Below are 24,066 nucleotides of genomic sequence, written 5' to 3' on the forward strand. Positions count from 1 at the left end.
AGGTAGGATGTGTGTGGCAGGATTGGTGAAGAAATGGGATCGAGACACGAATTTCAAGTTACAGTTGGAAGCTTTAAGAGAAGGAAGAAAGGAAATGGAAACAAACGAAAGCGTGAACACTTCGAAGCTTATTGGTTTACAGTTTCCTTTTATGTTACTTCTCTTCGGAATGATTGTCAGTGTGAGTGTTTTTATTTTAGAGACATTAATTCACCGTTGAAGTACTAAGTGTTGAGAGACTCACCGTTGAAGTACTAAGTGTTGAGAGACGTTTATGCGCGTTTGAATTGTACATTTACGGTCTCTGTGCTCAATCGATAAACTCCCTGTACAAATCCTGCCCCGGCTGGAGAATTCATGTACTAATGATGCAATATCGTAATATCCCAGAAAAACAGTGTAACAATACCGTAGACTTAAGTTTGTATTATGTACAATCCTCTATGTAGAGTACTTCTGGAAATCATGTCTAAAATTTATATAGGTAACTGGTCCGACACTGTAAGCATGAAGCCGTTTGTTTGGAAATGTTACGAATACCAAAGCAAGTATTAGAATGCCTATGGAATGTAGGATATGGGAACTGATTCAAGTTAATAATAAATATTAAGTTAATTTCTTTCGGAACAACACTGGTGACAAGTCTATGTATCACTCCGCTACCAACGTGTCTGCATTATTAGCATTGACAATTGACATGTAGAAGGCCCTCGTTAATCCAAATCCCAAGAAATTCAAAAAGAGTCAGTTCTGTTCGACGAAGTTAGACCTAATGAAGTTTTGGTAAGAATAGTTTCCTATTATATAAAACGAGAAAAATAAGTATATTGAGTTGATTTCTGTCTCTGTGTATAGTCAGAACTGGAAGGTAGTTTCATAAACACGGTGCACTGTCCCAAATAAATAAATGAATAAATAAATAAATAAAACAATAAATAAGTAAATAAATAAATAGATAAATAGATAGATATATAAATAGATAGATAAATAGATAGATATATAAATAGATAGACAGATAGACAGACAGACAGACAGACAGACAGACAGACAGACAGATAGATAGATAGATAGATAGATAGATAGATAGATAGATAGATAGATAGATAGATAGATAGATAGATAGATAGATAGATAGATAGATAGATAGATAGATAGATAGATAGATAGTTAGATAAATAAATAGATAAATAAGTAAATAAGTAAATAAATAGCTAAGTAAATAAGTCAAAAATATGAAAATAAGTAAATAAATAAATATGTAAATACGTAAATAAATAAGTAAATAAGTAACTAAATAAATTAATAAACAATTATATACATAAATAAATTACTAAGTAAGTAAATAAGTGAATAAATAAAGAAATGAGTAAATAAATAAATACATTAAGTAAGTTTGTATAATAAGGAAATAAATAAATAAATAATTAAATGAATATCTAAATAACTAAATAAGTAATTAAGTAAATTAATGAATAAATGACTAAATGAATAAATGGAAAATAAATAAATGAATAAATAAACAAGTTAATAAATAAGTAAATAAGTCAATAAATAAATAATAAATAAATAAGAAAATAAATAACTATAGAGATAAATAATTAAGTAAATAAATAAGTAGGTAAATAAATAAATAAATAATTTAGTAAATAAATAAATAAACAAATAAATAATTAAATGAATAACTAAATAACTAACTAAATAAATAACTAAGTAAGTAAATTAATGAATAAATGAAAAATAAATAAATAAAATGTTAATACTAAATTTGTGATTCTGCCCTTTTTTAATGATTAAAAATAAAATTTTCTAGAAACAAAATTCCCTATAGTAAATAGACTTTTGATTTTGTAATTACGTAAAAAGCAAAGTAATCAACAGATACTGTGAACGTTAAAAAGTTCATGGTATGAAATTTAGAGTTAAAGAGATTATAACGTAATCAAGAATGTTAAAAGGAATAAGTTTTTGACACATCCAAGAGTTTTGAGAATATGAAATGCTCGTGTTGGTTTGCAGAGTGTAGCAGTGCTCCTTGAGGTCATTGCTCGGTAGCAAAGGTGAGTGTAACGGCATTCATACACTTCGCAAGACTTGCGAGAGAATATGAAAACAAAAACGTCTCATTAGATACCTTTCGATCAAATTACTGTACATAAACGTGTAAAGTATTCAATGAATTAATCACGGAAATCGTTTGGTTTTATGTACTATTTAAAATGTATTTGACAAAACCTGTTTGAATTAAAGATCTATTAGCTCTGAGAATGAATGTAATTGGTTCACATCCACTCTGTATACGACCTAAGTATTTCGTAAGAGCGTGAATGTTTTGCGTTTTAAAAAATGAATGATCGAATTAATGTATATTCTTCCGAAGAAATGGAAATATTTCAATAAAATGGAAAAAAATATGTAAAGTTTTGTTAATTGATAAGGCAGAAAACACTTATTTTATTTGATCGCAGGTTGTACAGTTGTCAAAAAAAAAAAAAAAAAAAAAAGTGGCCGCACTCGTGAACAGCGAAAATTTTCAAAAGTCCACTTCGGGTCACGGCGATATTACACGATGCATGTCCTTGAAAAAGCAGTTCCGGAACTATGGAATCATTCCACATCTGGGTCTCGTAGACCAGCGGTAGAGTGCTCGCTTAATGATTCGAAGATGGAGAGTTCGGGCACTGTTCAAGTTTTCATGTTATTTTTTTAATCGTTCTTGAGCGATATAAATAATATTCAAATTATAATTTGTATTCCGTTATCGTTCTTTCGCGTTATAAATAATATTCAATTTACCATTAATATTCTGTTATCGTTCTTTCGTGATATAAATGCTCTGAATTTATATATGAAATTATTGAAATATAAATCACCATTTTTATTTGTAAAATAGGTTATTTTCAGACATCGGTTTCTAGGGCAAATGCCTATTTTGTTTCTTTAGGAGAAAAGTAAAAATAATTATTAATATTTGTGTTTCATGGAAATTGAAATGTATTCAAAGAGTTTTATAGTGCCCTAAAATGCCCTAAAACGGTTATTAGAGCCTAATTTGTTAATATTCGCCTAAAAATGCCTAACTCACTGTAAAGTTTCGCATTTTACTCTTACTTTTTATAATTTATACATGCATTCACTGCGAAATTTAAGGCATTTAAAAAGTGGAAAGTTTGCTTCACACCGGCCATGAAACCATTGATAAAGGAAACAAAATGTTTTGAATCTCACGACACTCGCAATAGATTTCACCGAATTTAACATGTTTGGAGGCATAAATGCCGACAAAGAACCAACCTTAGTTTTGAAGCAGGCAACAATCACAACATGTGCTGCTACCGATTCAGAGATATACTGTACTATAAAAATGATTGTTTTCGGTCTGAAACCGATTAGCTGTACTGCCCTTCAGAGTGTCATAAAATCACAATTTTTGGAGAAAGAGTGTTTTTGAAATATTTATGAAAAGTCGTAAAACTGCGAATTAGTAGGGTAAACCGTTACAAAATATTTAAAAGAATGGCCCTCCTAGTGTTAACACTACCAGGAAATGCAACAATAAGTGGAACTTTGTATTTTTGTCCAATTGAATCTCAATAACAACGGTTCATTTGAATGCTCGTTAACAGTTGCTCTTTCCCCCACCTTATTTGTGTTGAGAAGTTTTGAGCGGTAGGACGTTTTCCTGTGAAGTTTAACGCGATAATGCCGAAAAATATAAGTGCAAAATCTACATTGATCCGGCAATGGCTAACAGAATATTCAGAATTCACTTATGATGGAAAAATAATATTCTGCAAGATTTGTAGCAAACAGGTATGTAACAATAGTTGAAATATATAAATTCTATTAATTTTAATGAGTAGGCCTATAATATTTATACACTGACTGGGCTATCCTGAGGTATAATTCTTTTTAAGACCACTACACTTTAACCTTTTAAATTCCGATAGTTAAAGTATTTGCAGGTCATTAAAATTTTTATTGTTCGAACCCACTAACTTTGTGATAGAAATACGGCAATACAACAATTAGGATTTTATTTTAATTCAGTTTACTTTACATTTTTAGATTTCGCAAGAAAAGAAGTGCCACCTAAAGCAGCATGTGCAAGGAGCGGCTCATAAGGCTAAAGCTCAGCAAAAAAAATCAACTGCAACAAACTTTACTAACACAGCCTACTTCATCCAATCTCAGCAGCAATTTCTATGCTGATTTAACCAGAGCGTTTGTTGCTGCTAACATTCCCTGGAATGCAATTGAAAATCCGGTTTTAAGACAGTTTTTACAAAAATACTGCAAACAAAATATCCCATCTGAGTCGACCCTAAGAAAAAATTACTTAGACAGAATATACAATGAAACTTTAGCTTCCATTCGGGAGGATATAGGTGATTCTTACATATGGGTCTCTGTGGATGAAACCTCAGATCCTATGAATAGGTATATAGCAAATATGGTAGTAGGAAAACTTAGTCCTGATGGACCTTCGATTCCACACCTTGTATGTGTTAAGGAACTTTCGAAAGTGAATAGCCAAGCCATTGCTTATTTTGTAAATAAAGGCCTACAGTCTTTATACTCAGGTAATATAGACGATTCTAAAGTTCTGTTGTTTTGTACTGATGCTGCCTCATACATGGTTGCTGCAGCTCCACTTCTTAAAACTTCATGCATGTAACCTGTCTAGCACATGGCCTTCACAGGGTTTCTGAAACAATCCGGAATGAATTTCCTCTTGTCAATTCGTTTATTTCTAACACAAAAAAATGTTTTTGTAAAGCCCCATCCAGGATTTCAATATTCAGAGAGAACTTTCCAGATATCCCACTCCCACCTCAGCCGGTTGTTACACGATGGGGAACCTGGATTCAGTCGGTGGTGTATTATTCTAAGTATTTTAAAGAAGTGGTCACAGTTATTGATAAATTACCTGAAACTGATAGTGCAGCGTGTGTGAAAGCAGTGAAAGATTGTCTGAATGACTCACGAGTGAAAAACGATATCGCCTACATAACATCAAACTTTTCTTTCATACCTGCAAGCATTGAACAATTAGAACGTGAAAAACAATCTCTTTGTAGCCAAATAGCAATAGTAAAGGAAGCTCAAGTGAACATACATTCTGCTTTGGGCGAAACTGGGAAAAAAGTTAAAAATAAGTGGGACAACGTATTAAATAAGAATGTAGGATTTTCATTGTTGGAAAAAGTATCAAGAGTGATAATGGGGGAAAGTGTAAATGTTCCAGTAAGTATTGATGTTTCTATTGTACCTAATTTAAAATTTGCGCCTCTCACATCAGTTTCGGTTGAAAGAAGTTTTTCTGCTTTCAAAATGATTCTCAGTGACAAAAGGCAAAGGTTAACTGTGGAGAATTTAGAAAAAATTCTGGTGGTGTACTGTGCAGATAATTATAATAAAGTCTGAGCATGGAACTGAATTGCAATAACTTAAAATGAGTAATCTTGATATCAATAATCATTATTTCATTAGTTTCAATATATTAAATTTGTGCAGCTCTGTTTATAAATAAAATATAGTATTCTTTTTTAATGTTTAAACATATTTTTTGTGCGTATTTTAGTGTATAACTAAAAATTTCAGTGAAAGAAATAAGTATGATACCTTGATGTGCCTAAAATGCCTATTTTAATTAAAATAGAGCCTAATTTTACAAATTTTGAGCTTATTTTAGGCGCCTAAAACTGCAATTTTTAGTGCCTAAAAATCCTATGTCTAGTTATTTTATTTAAATAATTAATTATATATTACATATAAACTAATATCTTATATTAATTAAACAAACCGATATTTATCATTTACATTCTGTTATCGTTCTTTAGTGATCCTGTATAAATAATATTGACGTTATTTATATTCTGTTATCGTTGTTAGCGATATAAATAATATTCAAGTTATCATTTATATTATTATTGTTCTTTAGCGACATAAATAACATAAATTTAATATTAGCTTTGGAACAATACAGTTGCATAATACTGGTGTTAGTTTTTTTTTTTCGGAACGAGGTGAAGAAGCTACGCGAGAAGCTAGAGACGGCGGAGCAACGGATCAAGTTCCTGGAGGAAGAAAATAAGTTGTTGCGACGGGAAAAGGAAAATGGCGAAGAGAGGGAAGAGAAGAAGAAGCTTGGTGCGGCAAGTGTTATCATCGGAGACTCCATCATTCGACACGTAGGGAATCTACAACCGGAGCTGGCGACAGAGTGTTACCCTGGGATTAGAGTGAAAGAAATGAAAAGCGTGATCGAGAATGAGGAACGAGGGGACCCGAAAAACATCGTCCTCCACGTAGGAACAAACGATTTGCGAAGAGGTATTGATTATATCGTGGCAGATGTATATGACTTGGTGATGGAAACGAAGAAGAAATATCCGGCAGCTGGGATCGTCATCAGTGGGCTCGTCAGACGGAGGGACGTGAACTGGAGAAAAGTGGGTCGTGTGAACAAAGCTTTCGAGTGGGTAGCGGAGTTTCTTGGTGCGCGTTTCGTCGATCCAAATTCCTGGATAGACGACAGATGCTTCGGAAGAGACGGAATACACCTAAATCGGAGGGGGGCTGCAGACATGGGCTGCCTCTTCGCGCGGGTAGTCACTACAACATGGGGCGGCGGGATCGTGGACCCATCAGCGGGAGCGGGACCGAAGGACCATCAGCTGACGGCGGGGGCGAGGGATTACCGGCGGTCAGCGGGGGTGAGAGTTTACCAGTGGTCGGAGGAGTCGAGGGACTACCAGCGGGCGGTGCGGTCGAAGAAACATCAGCGGGCGGCGGAGACCAGCAGTGACGGCGAGGTGCCACGGAGATTCAGAATTTTCAAGTAAGGACAGGCCTACTAAGACTACTGCAGGTTTATTGCCGAAGTATTAGAAATAAACTTATTCCGTTTTGGAACTTGGTCGATGTTTATAATCCAGATGTAATAATTGGGACAGAATCATGGCTTAGGGAAGACATAAATGACTCGGAAATTTTTAGGTCGGATTATAGAGTCTTCAGAAAGGATAGAAGTGAAAAGGGAGGGGGAGTTTTCGTTTGTACTAAGATAGAAATAAGTAGCAATCTTCTCTGGATACATGAGGAAGTTGAAATATTGAATGTTCAGATAAGAAATGGGCGGGAAACCTTAGATGTAATAGCATGTTACAGACCACTCAGTGAATTAAACAATTTAACTTTGCACAAACTAAATGAATATCTTAATACAGTATCAGAATACCGAAACGTAGTAATTGCTGGGGATCTAAACCTCCCGAAAATTAACTGGAACGGGATTTCAGGTACGAATTCAGATGCACAGACCCTTGTTAATGAATTGATCTGGCGTAAAGATTTCACGCAGGTAGTAAATGGTCCGACGCGTGACAATGCCCTCTTAGATGTTTACCTACTAAGACCTGTCTCTCTCTTTGTCAACTCTGAAAGTCTTCATAAAATAAGTGATCACAATAGCGTCTTATTAGAAATCTTTTGGAAAAACACAGTAAATCCGAGGTCAAGTCCAGTGTCTGTCTGGAACTTCAACAAAACCGATGTCCATGAATTACAAACGTTTCTACGACAAAAGCATGATGACTTTCTAAGGACTGAAGGAAATATGGAAAATGTATGGCATAAATTTAAGAGTATAATTATCGAGGCATTAGTAAAATATGTACCTTATAAAATAATTAAGAAAAATCAGGACCCTGAATATTACACTAATTACATTCGCTACTTAAAGAAAAAGACAAGGTGCGCATTGAGTAAACGTAAAAGAAGCCATGAGCATTGGGAAAAATATGTCGAATTAATTAAGAAACTTGAGTGTGAAAAAAGGATAGCTCAGGAAAATTTTCTAAAAACCATTTTAAAAGAAGATGAAAGTAACAATTGGAGACAGTTTTAAGTTTTATAGTTATGTACGCAGGAGAAAAGAAAAAAATGAAGGAGTAGTGCTTTTACGAAATCAGAACGGAGAAAGTATAACTCATGACAAAAAAAAGGTCGACTTATTAAATTCCTATTTCATTTCGGTTTTCAATAATAATAATAATAATAATAATAATAATAATCCCGCTGATAGGAGTGGTTGTGTCACAGACCGTGAATGTGAACCAAATTCGACATTCAAAATAACTTCCAAAGGGGTTAGAGAGAGACTAACGAAATTAAAATGTCGGAAGTCTAGAGGACCAGATAGTATTGCTACAGAGATTCTTAAATTAGGCTCCGAGGCCATAATTCCATACTTAATGCGTACATTTCATGCAGCTATTCCATGTGACTGGAAATCAGCTATAGTGGTACCCATACATAAAGGTGGAAATAAATTAGATGTCGGAAACTACAGACCAATTAGCCTTACATCTGTCGTATGTAAAGTCATGGAGCATTTTATATCGGATTATATTCGTCATGTTCTAAATGCGAAAGACTGGTTTTACAACCGCCAGCATGGTTTTAGGGAAGGCTTCTCATGTGATAGTCAAATTACGTCGCTGATTCAGGATCTAGCTGAAGAGGTAGATAGAGGCGGAAGAATCGATGCAGTTGTGATTGATTTTTCGAAAGCATTTGATTTGGTGCCACATGACATATTAATAGATAAGTTAAGTAGGCTAGGAATAGATAAAAGAGTGGTGCTATGGATCCAAGAATTCTTAAAAGGTAGAACCCAGAGAGTTAGAGTAGGTCATGAAATATCGGAAATTGGAAATATAAGTTCAGGGGTGCCACAGGGCAGCGTTCTGGGTCCATTACTCTTTATAATATACGTAAATTACCTATGTCAGAATATTACATCAAATGTGAGGCTATTTGCAGATGACTGCATTATCTATAAAAAGATTAGAAATAATTCAGATGTAGATGCTATTCAAACAGACTTGAATAAAATTTATAACTGGGCGTTAATGCATAGGATGAAAATAAATGGTTCTAAAAGTAAATCCATAACATTTTGTAAAACCCGAGAGGAAACTAGTCTTAATTACGAATTCAATGGTGTTGTAATTCCGCAAGTACAATGTTGTAAATACCTAGGAGTGTATTTAAACTCCAAACTTTCTTGGGGAGAGCATGTTGATAATGTTACAGGTAAAGCGTGGAGGGCACTTCACTTTATTATGAGAATCTTGAGAAAGGCTAGCCCCAAATCGAGGGAAATAGTATATCTAACGTTAGTGCGACCGTGAATGGAATACGGAACTACATGTTGGGATCCCTATAGAATATATCAGATAAATTCCTTAGAAAGAATCCAGTATAAGGCAGCTAAATTTGTTAAAGGTAAAAGAGAAGATGGAAACGATACGATAAAAGAACTTAAATGGGAAACTTTGGAAAACAGACGTAGGAAAACTAGAATAACATCATTGTATAGAGCACATCTAGGTCAGAAAGCATGGGTAGACATAACGGCTCGGTTAGAAAAGCCAACGTAGTATGGTAGGAACGATCATGATTTTAAAATCAAATGTAGGAAACAGAAAACGGATGTAGGTAAATTCTCCTTTTCAAATAGAACTATAAATGATTGGAACGACCTACCTGCAGCGGTCTTTGAGGGCTGTCCTTCCTTAAGGTGATTCAAGAATAATTTAAAAAGTTGTGTATGAAGTGCAAATTAAAATTAAGGCGACATTTAACATTTAATTTTTTTAAGGTGACATGTATTTATTTAGCCTGACGAGTTACTTCCTTGGTTTGAATTGTAAATTATTTAAAAATGGCGTGTAAGAGGGTCTTAAGCTAGAAATGTTTAGTTTAAATGTAGTTCTGCTTATAAGTACCGTATGCATAAGGGTGTAATTATTTGACATATTTGAACTGTTGTATCAGTGAAGCGAGGTGAGTCAGTGAAGTTATGGTTTTACAGTGCAGTGAATAGTTCCGATCAGTGATAATTTATAGCGTCGATGAAATGTGTTCTTTAGTGTCAGTGAAATGTGTTACAGAGTGTCAGTGAAATGTGTGCTAAAGTGTCAGTGAAATGCGTCATAGTGCCACTACAGTGAGTGAGATGAGAATAAAGTGAAATAATGTAGGTTTTAATCTAAAATTAGGTATATTATTTATGTTTTATTATTATTGTGTGAAATTATATTGTGTATTCTTATTGTATTGTGTATAAAATTGTAGGCCTATTGTGTATTGTATAATTGTATTGTGTATTGCTTATCATTTCTTTATTGTGTATTGTTTATATTGTGTATACCACTGCCACCGGGTGCATGCCCACTTGCAGTGTAAATAAATACATACATACATACATTATTACATTTTATTATCTTCAAACACAATAAAATGAAAAGGAGTGACGAGGAATTGAACCTGAGACGTCTACATCAAAATTCCGACGTTCTTCCGACTGAACTACGAGGGCACAAGTAAAGAAACATTCGAGGAAAAATTGGCCCAATTCCCCTCAAAGATTTTCTGATGATTTGTAGAACTTCGTCCAGGTTGCAGGGGGCAAAGGCTAATTGGAATTTCCCGGTATCTGATAGAACTAATATTTAACCCTTGCGGCGAATTTCGTTGAAGTCCGGAGGGCCCAATTAGTCAAATCTACTCACTTCACCGCCACGCTTTGGCCCCCTAGGATCCATTAAGATTCGAAGGAGACAGTGGTGTGCGGAAAGCAACAGGAAGTTAACGCAATTATTCTTCCCAAGAAAAACTGCAAACATGAGCAAAGGAAACTTTTAATAGAAAAAGGATCATCTTCTGCGACTTCTGGAAAAAGAACTAAGGAACAGACTAGTGAAGTGTTTTGTATGGCACTGTATGGGAAAAAAACATGGACATTACGATGAAATGAAGAGAAACATATAGAAGCATTTGAAATGTGGATGTGGAGAAAAATGGAACGTGTGAAGTGAACAGACAGAATAAGAAATGAAGTTGTTTTGAAAAAAAGTGGATGAAGATAGAAAAATGATGAAACTGATTAGAAAGAGAAAAAGGAATTGGTTGGGTCACTGGTTGAGAAGAAACTACCTACTGAGGGATGCATTGGAAGGAATGGTGAACGGGAGAAGAGTTCGAGGCAGAAGAAGATATCAAATAATAGACGACATTAAGATATGTGGATCTTGTGAGGAGACTAAGAGGAAGGTAGAAAATAGGAAAGATTGGAGAATGCTGCGTTGACAAAGAAAGACCTGCCCATGGGCAGAACGCTTATGTATGTCCAGGATTCTTGGAATGTCGTGGCTGAGAATAGTCGCTATTTGAAAACACTAGTCGTTTCGACTGCAAGATGTGATCTAGATGTGGGGAAGATATACTAAATAAATATATTCAATCGTGGATTTTTTTTGGTTTGGTTTTTGAACGCTTCATTGTTTGAATGTTCTAAGGCAGACGCCAGTAAGTTTGTCTTGTTTATGCCACTAAAGATATTTTTGCTGAAAATAATTTTTTTTCTTTCCATTTGTAGCCATAGTGTCATAATAAATAATGACAAAGTCATGGCATAATACATTCATAATTATTAAAATAATAATAGAAGGGAAAGGAGCAATTATGTATATTTTGTATCTCTCTCTTAAAACAAAATAAAAAAGAACATAAAAAAGCACTAGGTTGCATTCGAACGCTGGACCTCACGAATAAGAGGCCGGGACGCTACCATTACGCTATCAAGTAACACAAATAATACTTTAATTATAACTGTAGATTTCAGGCAACGTGGTACAACAACATGTAACATCGCCTGTCTCCGAACTGTAGCGAAGGTACCCGAAGAGAACTTTGCTTCTGGATAGCGGCCACTTTTTCTTTTGACAACTGTACACTTTGTTAAATAATATAATGTAAGTGGACATTATTCGACATTGATAAAGAAAAATACATTGTTTCAATTAAGTTATATGAATTGGAATGTTGAAAAATTTAAAATCGAATTTGACCAAACAGAAGTATAAGTTTCTTGACTTATCAAATGACAAATGAATAGCTACAAAATTATTAAAAAATTCCCTTCCTCTTCAGGCCGTAAATAGGAGAATAAATAAAATGTGCGACAGTATTCATTAAGAATTATACTTAAAAAATGTAATCTCTAGATCAGGCTTGTAGAACTGGGCGACAATTGTGGCGTTACGTCACTCACCCCTCCTTTCACCTCCGTGTCATTGACTTTATAGGGGAGGGGATTTGTATTCAGTGTTGGTCTTATATAATTGTGTATGGGCCACAAACACGTAATTCAACGCCGATGGACTGTGGACGGGGAACCAACGCTTTCCCATACTTTCCATCTCTCTCGCCAGTTCTGTATCCCTTCTCTAGATCTTGATGAGAGCACAAAATAAAATGGATAAAAAATTCGGCCTAGTGCATTATTTATTAACATAAAATAATTTTTATTATATTATCATAAGTTCGGCCCCCTAAACTTCAAAATTACGCTCTAAACCAGGGATGTCGAACAGCGATCTCGAGCTGTGAACTGCAGAGCCTTCACTCCTCCCTTACCGTGCAACGGTTGAACACAGGTAGCAGGCAATCCTCCCCATTGATCGTAAACAAAAGCGAAACTACGGCGGCTGGTACTTTGATAACTTTTATGTATCTTACCAATTGATTAGGAACTCAGTTTAGATTAGCACTTGATGAACGCTGATAAACAAAGAATGTAGCCGACATGAGGATGAATTATGATGATAATGATGATGATAATGATGATAATAATAATGATAATAATAATAATAACAATAATAATAATAATAATGTTTTATATACTGGGTCATTCCATGAATGTTGTTCATTAGTGACAGAAATAAATCATAATAATAATGTTGTCAATATCATTTTAAAATATCAACTCTGTGTGTATGTGTTGTAGCAGTGCAACTTCATGTTCAGAAACGTAAACTATTTTGATGTATAAAATTAAGTACTTTTATCGTGACTTGAAATTTGTTAATAGTTTTTGTTACAGATTCAAAAATATCTCTCCTCGAGTTCGATCCTTTAGTGAAATGACATCTACAAGATCTCCATGAACATTGAATTCTGAATCGACACCCCTTATGAATATACTGTAGCTAGTTGAGCCGTATCTTTCCGGTCGGTACTTTCATCAAGATGTGTAGTGAGTAATAAGTGAAAGTTTTCATTCTTGCTATCAGTTGTTCCTCCAAGTTATCTCCCATTTATGATAAGCGCTCTGCAAAAATATTACGAGACAAACATATAGATTTAAAATCATTAACGTATCCCGGAAATATCCCTTTTGTTACAGTTATGAGACAGCCTTTCACAAATTCTCCTTCAGTAAATAGCTTTGAAGCCGTTGCAATAATTTCACAAATTTTGTAGCTAGCACGAACCAAGCTTATTCTACTAACACCCGATGATGATGGAAGATTTTTCTGAATTCAATCTTGATTTTAATTCTTCTACAACCTTTTCACGAGTGAAACCGGATAACTTTTCTGGTGCATTAGCTTAGCATGACGTGTTGAATTAAAATGCCTTTTAATAATATGATAGCTAATGTATCCAAGTTCTTTTCTACATATTAAGCAATGTGCCTTTCCGTCCTTTAAGACAAATAAATATTTATCTGTCCACTCACCATTGAATAGTCGTTCCATATCCATACCAGCCGCCAGAGTTGATAAACACACTGCGTACAGAACAATGCTACAGCAAACTGACTGACTGTCGTTTCAGCTCAGCTACAGTAGGAAACAGTATTAATCTTTTCACAGTTTGAGAGCGCTGTTCGACATCCCTGCTCTAAACGTTTGACGGTCCATCAGTGTATGTGCGCGTGTGTGTGTGTGTTTTTTTTTCTTTTTCGGGTCAATGTAATCTGATATGAAAACCACAAATGAATTTATTTTATGTACATAAGTACCATTTTCGATAATAGAATTTAACATAACCCTTGAAAAGTTTCTTTAAAAGAAAAGGTGTTAACTAACGCAACATAGAAAATGTAACAGTAGTTGTTTCCTAATAAGATGCGACCGTCGTAGGTTTACAAGTCCAAAGTCAATCAAATATGGGTGGAACCACAGTACTGAGTCTTAATGTTAGGCAATGTTACAGTATTTTCCTTTGCTCCTACGTTAGTTTTTTTAACTCCTATGGTCTTAATTCTCACAGGTTAAATAAAAGCATTATTATTATTATTATTATTATTATTATTATTATTATTATTATTATTATTATTATTAACATTACACTTGAAGATAATTAAAGATACGGTAACAATTTTAAAAAGGCTTAATTTGAAAATTGAATGGGTACAACAGGTCTCATTTAATGGATAACTAATATTTAACTAAAATTATCTTCAAAATATTAGCCTATAAACCGTGCGTTAATGAAGTTCAATATATGAGCATCTGCAAGAGCCTAAGAAAGGATTGGCCGCTCGGTACGCAAGTCTGATTGCAGATGGATGTCGACTAATGGCGAAACTCTAAGAGGCTTCTGATTTTGAGGCTTATCCTACCCAACTTCGAATTCACAGGCAAGCATCTTAGCCGACAGAGCTATACCGTTGGCTGCATTACATTGTTGTATAAATTGCTAATTCTTTATGAATCAGATTTAACGGAGTTATATGCCAATCCTGATAGGAGTCTTATAATTTTGTTTTGGGAAGTTTTAATATTTAATATTTATCCGGCGGATGCCCCAGAATGGACAATCATACATTATAATTGCCCTCATTAGGCTTTTGTATAATGTAATGCCGGCTTTCAAATTTAGATTAGAAATGTAGACGTACACAGAGTGTAGGCCTACATTTCCCCTGACTCGAGCGTGAGGAAATTTTGGGTTACGTAGATCACACTAGCTAAGAAATCGCTGTACAATAGTATTAGTAGTATTTATTTATTTAACCTGGCAGAGATAAGGCCGTCAGGCCTTCTCTGCCCCTCTACCAGGGGATTACAACTATAATATTAACAATAAAATTACAATTAATATTTAATTTACAATTAGAATTACAATAGAAATTAAAGTATGAAAGGATTTACTGATTAATGAAAGCTACACATTTTATCATAGAAGTTAAGAACAAAGAATATTTTTGTATTTAATACATTACAAATTAAACCTACAATAACAAAATTCTATAGTGATGAAGTTACCGGATATTGAAATATTTTGTGATAGATTAAGAGAACTATTTACAAGAAACCATGTCTGAACGAGTCTCAATTACTGACCAAATGCCTAGTAAGTTTGCGTTACAATAATGGACAGAGAGACAGACGGCATGCTCAAAATCACTTATTCAGTAACAGTGGAATTGCAAATGAGTATTCCTGCGAAAACCACGAGATTAATATGTTGAGCACAGGAGTACATTGTATATGCTTAGTGCAAAGTAAGAAGTAAAAATATCACGATTATTTTCCTATAGGCCTACGTTAGTCACCTGTTTATTGCAGTTATAATTCTAAAAGTTCAGTCATACATACATTGATTTCCAATAAGAGTTTATATTTAATATCATTACCGAGTTGTTTTCTATGTTCAGAAATGCATTGAAAATTGGAATGTAATGTTATTTCACATTTTATTATATTCAAAAGATATATATCTACAGTACAAAGAACGATCTTTTAATTAACTAAAAAAACTAAAAAATTGAAACTGTCAGTTCATTTATAAAGCGAACTTCATGCCTATGGGCACTGTATACTGCACTTCGTGTATAATTAGATTAAATTAAAAATAGAAGACCATAATGAAGGGTTTTATCACTAGTAGTCGGTTTCTTGTAGTCACGCTATGACAAAGATCACAAAACATTGCTGAGCACAATGAAGAGGTACCAGAATATTTTAAAATTAATAGTATCACACGAAGTCTTTCAGAATCCAGGCATATTACAAATCAACCACACCTCTTGAAAAGGTGACAGTGTACTTAAGATTCTTCTGTTTTCAAACTTCATAACCAATGTACAGTATTTAATGATGGATATAAGAAGAAAAATATTATATTACGTCCTAATAGTCTTTAGTTGTTTTGATTCTGTTTCTCCAAAGCTTATAACATCAAAGACCATTGAGGAAATATTGAAAACGGAGACAACAAAAGAAATCTTAGACGATAGAAATTTGTGGTACGTTTCTAATTACCACTTCAGTTCCACTGAAATTCTCACAGTTATTGTTGACCTGGAAAACATTCCAATCTGGAATGTTATGGTATCAAATATCGTTCAGGGATTACAAGAAAAGTTGAACGTAACAGTTATTATGATTAGAAGAATAGTCATAAGACAGGACTTTGAATTTCCTCAGCAGGAATCTGCGTTAGACGAGACAACGATAACCGAGATTCGTGACTTTCCATCAGAGTCATCACACTCCTACCTAATAATCTCTCAAGATGAGAAAAATGCCGAGTTCCACGTAACACAGAAGAGCTATCCTGCAGATGAGTTGACTCCGAAAGACAATTATATGATACTTGTTATTGCACATGAAGAATGGTATGATTGTGAAATGGAGCACTCTTATTTCAATTTATTTGAAGAACTATGGACAAAATATTGGATTCTCAACGTACTCACAGTCGTGAAGTACGTCAATACTTGTGACAAAGTTCTCGATATCTTAGTTTTCAATCCTTTCAATGAATACGGTTACGGGACCATTAATTCCATTACTCTACAAAAACTGAACGATTTCCCTAAAACCTACTTGGAGAGAACTTGGAATCTGGGAAAGTATCACATCAAAGTCAGCATGTTTGAATCATTTCCCAATGCGATCTTGAGGTGTGAAAATTCTGGTGAATGTAACTACGAAGGTAGAGATTGGAACGTCTTACAGAATCTTGCTAAGTACATGAACTTCACTCCTTTAGTACGAAAGCCAAGCGACGGACAAGAACTGGGTTATAGAGATGAAGATGGGAATTATACGGGTGCAATGAGAGATTTGATATTCAAAAGATCTGATATTTCTGGTAATCAAAGATTTATTAAGTATTATGGAACGAACAAAATTGAGTTCACTTTGCCTGCTTTCTACACAACACAGCTTGTTGTGGTAGTGCCAAGAGCAGAAAAATTGCCATCGTGGACAGTTATTTCAAAATGTTTCAATCTTACATTCTGGTTCTATCTCTTGTGTGTTTTCTTAACCACTGCTCTGTTATGGTGCATTCTGAGGAAACTACAGGGGAAGGTTTCGCACCTGGACACTGCTATAGATATGATGTCTGTGTTGATCTCTATGTCTTTGAACCTTGTAACCAGAGTCAACTCCACGCCGCAGAGACTTCTATTGTCTTCGTGTCTGTTTTTCAGCTTAGTCGTCATGTGTCTCTTTCAAAGTTCTCTTCTGGACGCTGTCACTTCGCCTCATTTCGGACACGACATTGACAACTTCAAGCAGCTCTACGAATCTCGACTTCCTATTGTAACCTTGGATCAAAATCTGCTGGACACATTTAACGAATCTCAAGAAATGGAGAGACTTGTACCAAGACTTATCTACCAGAACATGACAACGGATACTCTTCTTCAGCAGATGATGTATTACAGGAATTTGTCACTGCTTACCAGTAGAGGAGAAGCGATTTGGTTTCTCAACAAATACCCCTATCAATTTCATATTGTAAGCCAGTATCCTAGAGAATATTTCGTGTCCTACATGATTCCAAAGGGATCCCCTTACGCTACCAGGATTCATAATCTTCTAGGAAGGATGTGTGCAGCCGGTTTGGTGAAGAAATGGGATCGGGACATGAGGTTAAAACTACAGTTGGAAGCTTTAAGAGAAGGAAGAGAGAAAATGGAAACAAACGAATGCGTGAGTACTTCGAAGCTTATTGGTTTACAGTTTCCTTTTATGTTACTTCTCTTCGGAATGATTGTCAGTGTGTGTGTTTTTATTTTAGAAACATTAATTCACCCTTGAGCTACTAAGTGTTGAACTACTAAGTGTTGAGTGTATTTTGGTATTAAACATTTTGATTCTATATTATATTGAAGATATTTATCACGAGGTTTGTATGTACGTTATTCCGTTTGGTAGTTTGTTTAATATTTTCACTTATTGCTTGTACTGGGTGGGCAAAATAAAACAGTTCATTGGAAAATATATCTGCAATATATGAATTTATATGCATAAGACTGAATCTCAAATGACCCTGACAATGCAGGAAATCGTGATTTCGATGCAACAATGGAGTGCTGTCAAAAGCCCGCGCATGCGCATCCGCCGCATGCTCTGTCCCGAGCTTCGCTGTGTCATTATGTTTCAGTGAGAGGAGCAGACGTGTTTAGTGGCCAGTTGAATGCAACAGATGATGGTGCTCATGATAAAGCAACGCGTGTCCACTATCGAGTGTTATGCGAACCACAATTGATGAAAAATTTGTGCAGAACTGTTGGCGCAAGATTTTCAGACTGGACGTGTTTTGGCAAAACCTCCAACAAAGGCTGCAATCCAAAACTTAGTGGCAAAATAGCGTGAAACGAGCTCTGTAGCGAATAAAAACCATAACTATCCGAAAAGAGTTCGAACACCAGGAAACATTGCTCGAACGCAAGAAAGCCTGGAACTAAGTCCGACGAAATCGCAATGCCGTATATCTGTGAAAGTGGGAATTAAGAGAACGCCGTTTCGAAACATGATCGTAACGGACCTGAATCTGTATCCTTACAAATATACTGTTGTGCATGCTTTAAAGCGTCCAGACGACCCTACGAGTTTTGCCGGTGGTTTCTGACTGAAGTGGAATCAGGACTTTTGGATGCTCAGTTTTTCATTTCTTCAGATGAGGCGTATTTGAACCCTGCAGGGAATGCTAACTCACAGAATATGCGCCATTATGCATCAGTAAATCCCCATGGGTACTTGGAAGAGCCGTTGCATTATGTCAAGATTGGTGTTCGGTGCGTAATTTTCCGGGCCAGTTTTATTTTGCCCACCCTGTATAAGAACACCAAGAGAAATGATTAGAACGTTAATATTCACTAAAAATGCATTCTCATTTCTTCGGTTTGATGCAAATTAATTCAAATCTTCGCTTTCGATATCTTGCATTGCCACACAGCATCCTCTGCTTGGGGAAAGAACCAGTTAGCCTGAAGAAACGATCTGCTTCTTCGAACTATAACAGTGTATATGCATAATATTTGTTGCAATATTCACTGACGATGTCACAGAATTCTTTTTGCGATAGCAGGGTGGTCAATTCCTCTCCCCCTCCACTGTATACACAATGCCTTTTAAGATATCAGATATTATTTTATTACTTTTTATATGCAGAATAGAAGTGAAATAGTCTTGCAGATTTCAAGCCAGTACACGATGCTAGCAAGTGGGAACTGTCGAGGCAGAGAGCAGCTCACCTTCCGAGACACATTGATTTAGTTGGCCACTTACAATTTTATCACGAGTATAGTGTGTTAGGGGCGTTGTTGCCGGACCGTTTACACTTGAAACTTAATTTTCTTATTAACCTATATGTTTGGGACTTCAAGTTTGGCACTCTGCCATAGTTTGGGACTTCAAGGTTGGTAATTCTGCAGTAGGAGGGCGTCTGCATATATGATGGAAGCGAACTGTTGCAGCTAGAAGACCACGGACAATAAAGCACATATTTTCTACAGTCCACGGGTGTTTTATTTATCAATCGAGCTATCAGGCCCCATTCATCGGTCCTCGCGAACCGGATAAGTATTAGTGACATTGGAAACACAGGTAACAGTGCAAAAATCAGTGACATATAAAGGTGCTATTTGGTAAAATTCAAGATGGCTAAGGATGAATGCTGTGAATTGTACAAGGAAAGGCAAGTTCTGTGAGAATGATCTAGCGGCTTGACAGTCAACTAGTTCCAGCAGTAATCGGTAAAGGGAGACTACTGAAGCTAAACCCAGTATCTCCATCTAGCGGCTTTGCACTGAACTTGAAGAGCTGTAATCCAGTCCCCATCAAGACGTCCAGGTTAACCTAAGGTCGTTGACCAAGGTAACAGATGAGGCCAGTATTTCTAAGAATTAGCTTTGCAGTGAAATTCAAACTATTGTCATCAACAAGGTAGGAAAATAAATTACAACATGAGTGATTCAAAGATACTTATGCAACAGAGAGGTTTAGCTAAGGCTAGTTTAGCCAGACTGGAAACATTTCTTGGAAGGGTTCATGAAGTAACAGAACCGGGTTTGATTAAGGTAAAATATGAAAGACTAGAAAGCATACAAATGAAATATGAAGAATGTCAAGTTCAATTAGAAATGATAGGAAACGAAGAACATTTAGAGAACAGGATAGGATTTGAAGAGCAGTATTATAGAGTAAAATCAAGATTCTTAACAATAATGGAAAGCAGAAATAATGTTGCACAAGATAGTAATCAGCCCATTGTTGAAGGGAAAATAAAGTTGCCGATTATCAGTCTACCTAGTTTCAATGGAGACTATAGCACTTAGCTCAACTTTAGGGATACGTTTAGTAGTCTAATAGTAAAAAATAGTGAGTTAGCAGAAGCTCAAAAAGTGCATTATTTTTTTATCTGCACTAATGGGAGAACCACATAAACTAGCAGAAAATCTAACAATATGTGATGCAAATTTTAGAACTGCTTGGGACATGGTTTATCGGAGATACAACAATGAAAAACTTATTGCGTCGAAACATGCGATAGCAATCTTGTCACTTCGAACAATCATTAAGGAATCACATGGAGATTTACGGTCAGTAGTGAGTCAAGTAAAGAGCAATATGAATGCGTTAGAAACGCTATCTTTAGAGGTTCCATTACATGAAATAGTATTGCTACAATTGATACTGGAGAAAAGAGATACTCAGAGTAGACGCGAATGGGAATTAAGCTGCGCAGATCGAAACATGTCAACACTCAAGGAGTTATTGGATTTTCTTGAACATAAATCTCAGGCATTAGAAACAATAAAGGGTACGACTCCTATACCTGAATACAGAGTAAAGTTCGATAGGAAAAAGCAAGCGAGTAAAGCATTGATAATGACAGAACCTAGATATTATTATTGTAACCAGTCACATTCTCTGTACAATTGCCAAGCTTTTTCATGTAGCAGTATGCAGGCGAGGAAGAACTGCGTTCTTAAGCACTGACTCTGTTGGAACTGTTTGCGAAGCCAACATTTAGTGAAAGATTGTCGAGCCAGGACCTGCAAACAGTGTGGAGCGAAGCACCATACACTTATACATCCAAACCAGACAGCAGAGACACAACAGAAGGATTCCATGACTACATAACAAACATGTCACAGCATCAAGAATGAAGTAAAGTCATATGTATTATTGTCGACAGCTATCGTAATGGTGAAGGATGCACAAGGAGACTTACAACAAGGTAGATGTGTTCTTGATAGTGGTTCACAATGCAACTTTATGACTGAAGAATTAGCACAGAGACTGGGAATACGCAAGTCAGTGGAAAGAATTCCTATACAAGGAATAAATGGAACACCATTGAAGACTTCGCATTGCGAGTATACTCGGTTATCATCGACAGATGGAAAGTTCACAGCTGATACAAAGTTCTCAGTGCTTTCTAAGATTACGGGGAATATGCCTGCAGTCCATGTAAAATACAAGAAGGAAGATATCACATTTGGAATGGAACTAGCGGATCCTACTTTCAACAAACCAGGGATGATTGATCTACTGATAGGAGCTGAACTATTCTTCCGAATATAACGACCAGAAGCAAGAGTGGACGTAAACGACTCGCTATCCATGCACAACACAAAACTGGGGTGGATATTATGTGGTAGGATTCAAGCAACAGCAGCAGAGGTGATTTCAACTATAGCAGTAACATCACTCCTTATTTATAACAAGGACAACTTAGAACAACAACTACAGCGTTTTTGGGAATTAGAAGATATTTCAGAGAGAACAAGAACAGTAGAAGAAGAAGAAGAAGAAGAAGAATGTGAAAAACATTTTGTAGCAACGACAACAAGAAATCAAACTGGAAGATTTGTGGTTCGACTTCCTCGACGTCCAAATCATTAGCAGTTAGGAGAATCTTTTCAAGAGGCATATAATAGACTGCAACAGATGGAGCGACGTTTCCAAGGGCAAACGCTACTTCAACAAGAATACTGTAGATTCATGACAGACCATGAGCAGTTAGAACACATGAGAGAAATAGATACAAGGAAAGAGGAAGAACACAAAGCGAGTTGTTACCTTCCATATCATGCAGTTTTAAAGAACTCAGGAGAAGAACGAGAAACTAGAGTGGTTGACGCATCAAGTAAGACAACGGAGGTCACATCATCAGCACCATTTCAAACTACTCAATGCTTACAAATGCCGGCTGAAGAAGTATCACGAAAATATCTATTAGCTTCAAGAGCTCTGCAACGAGATTTCTACATGGATGATCTTCTCAGTGGTTGCAGTGAGCTGCAAAAGCCCTCACAACTCAACCAGAACAACGAACTCTACTAAGCAGTGCAACAGACAACACAGAGCAAGAGGATATTACATCAGATTCTCTTCACTACACAGACTACAACGGGTACTCTCGCATTGTATCAGATTTGTTCACAATTGTAGAAGAGAAGCAAGGAAGTGAACTGGTACATTGGCAAAGGAAGAATTGCGGAACGCACTGGTGTCATGTATCAAACAAGCACAACTTCAAGAATACTCGACGGAAATCAAGGATTTAAATACTCTTTCCACAGTGTCATTGAAGAGTAAACTAAAGGATCTGAATCCATTCTTGGATTCTGAAAACATTCTCAGGGTGGGCGGAAGACTCAATAATTCTTCTAAGTTTTATGAACATAAGCATCAAGTCATTTTTCCACCAAAGCAAAACATAACAAAACTGATAGTAGAAGCAGAACATTTAAGACTACTACATGCGGGTTCACAGCTTTTAACAGCATCTTTAAGGCAAAGATATTGGATTGTAAACATTCGATGTGTGGTAAGACCCATTATTCATAAATGTCTACCATGCTTCAAACAAAAGGCCAGCACGACCAAACAACTTATGGGACAGCTACCTATTCCAAGGGTGACAGCTTCTCGATCGTTCATAAATTCTGGAGTGGATTATGCCGGACATTATTTTATAAAACATGGTTCAACAAGAAGCAAGGTCAAGGTTAAATGCTATATCGCATTGTTCGTATGCCTTAGTACGAAGGCAATACATTTGGAGCTCGGCAATACATTTGGAGCTCGTCAGAGACTTGACGACAGAAGCATTTCTCGCCGCCTTACGACGATTCACAGATAGACGAGGGAAATGTGCAAATATATACACTGACAACGGTACCAACTTCGTAGGAGCCAAGAACGAACTACGAAAGTTGCATCAATTATTGAAGTCTAGAGAGGGGAGCAAGGCGTTGGAAGAGTTTGCTGCTAAGGAAGAAGTCAACTGGCACTTCATTCCACCCTACTCTCCACATTTCAGGGGACTCTGGGAGGCCGGAGTCAAATCCATGAAACATCACCTAAGACGTGTCATCGGAGCCAACTGCTTGACATACGACGAGTTGCACACTTTAATGTCAAGTTGAAGCAGTTCTCAATTCAAGACCCATCACGTCCATATCAAATGATCCTGATGATCCTTCTTATCTTAGTCCAGGTCATATTCTTATAGGTACTCCTTTAATGTCCTATCCTGAATCAAATTTATCCTCGTTACCGATCAATTACCTGTCTCGTTGGGAACACATACAGAGGATGCATCAAGACTTCTAGGGGAGATGGTCATGTGACTATCTAAATGGCTTGCAGCAGCGATCCAAGTGGTGTACGAAGGAAGGCAACATCCAACCAGGTGCAGTAGTGTTGCTGAAAGAAGACAAACTTCCACCTATGCAGTGGAAGCTAGCAGTGATTCAAGAAGTGATCCCAGGAAGGGATGGACTGATTAGGGTAGCAGTCATTCGAACTAAAGATCGAACATTCAAACGGCCTATCAGGAAATTATGTTTGTTGACAAATGTTAATTCATGTTAATTTTGCAATGTTTTCAAGGGCCGTCAGATTTTCAGTGATTTTCAGGAACAATTTGTGTAACTATTTTGTGTTAAATGTT

The sequence above is a fragment of the Periplaneta americana genome, chromosome 11, assembly GCF_040183065.1.
Source record: "Periplaneta americana isolate PAMFEO1 chromosome 11, P.americana_PAMFEO1_priV1, whole genome shotgun sequence".
NCBI lineage: Eukaryota > Metazoa > Arthropoda > Insecta > Blattodea > Blattidae > Periplaneta > Periplaneta americana.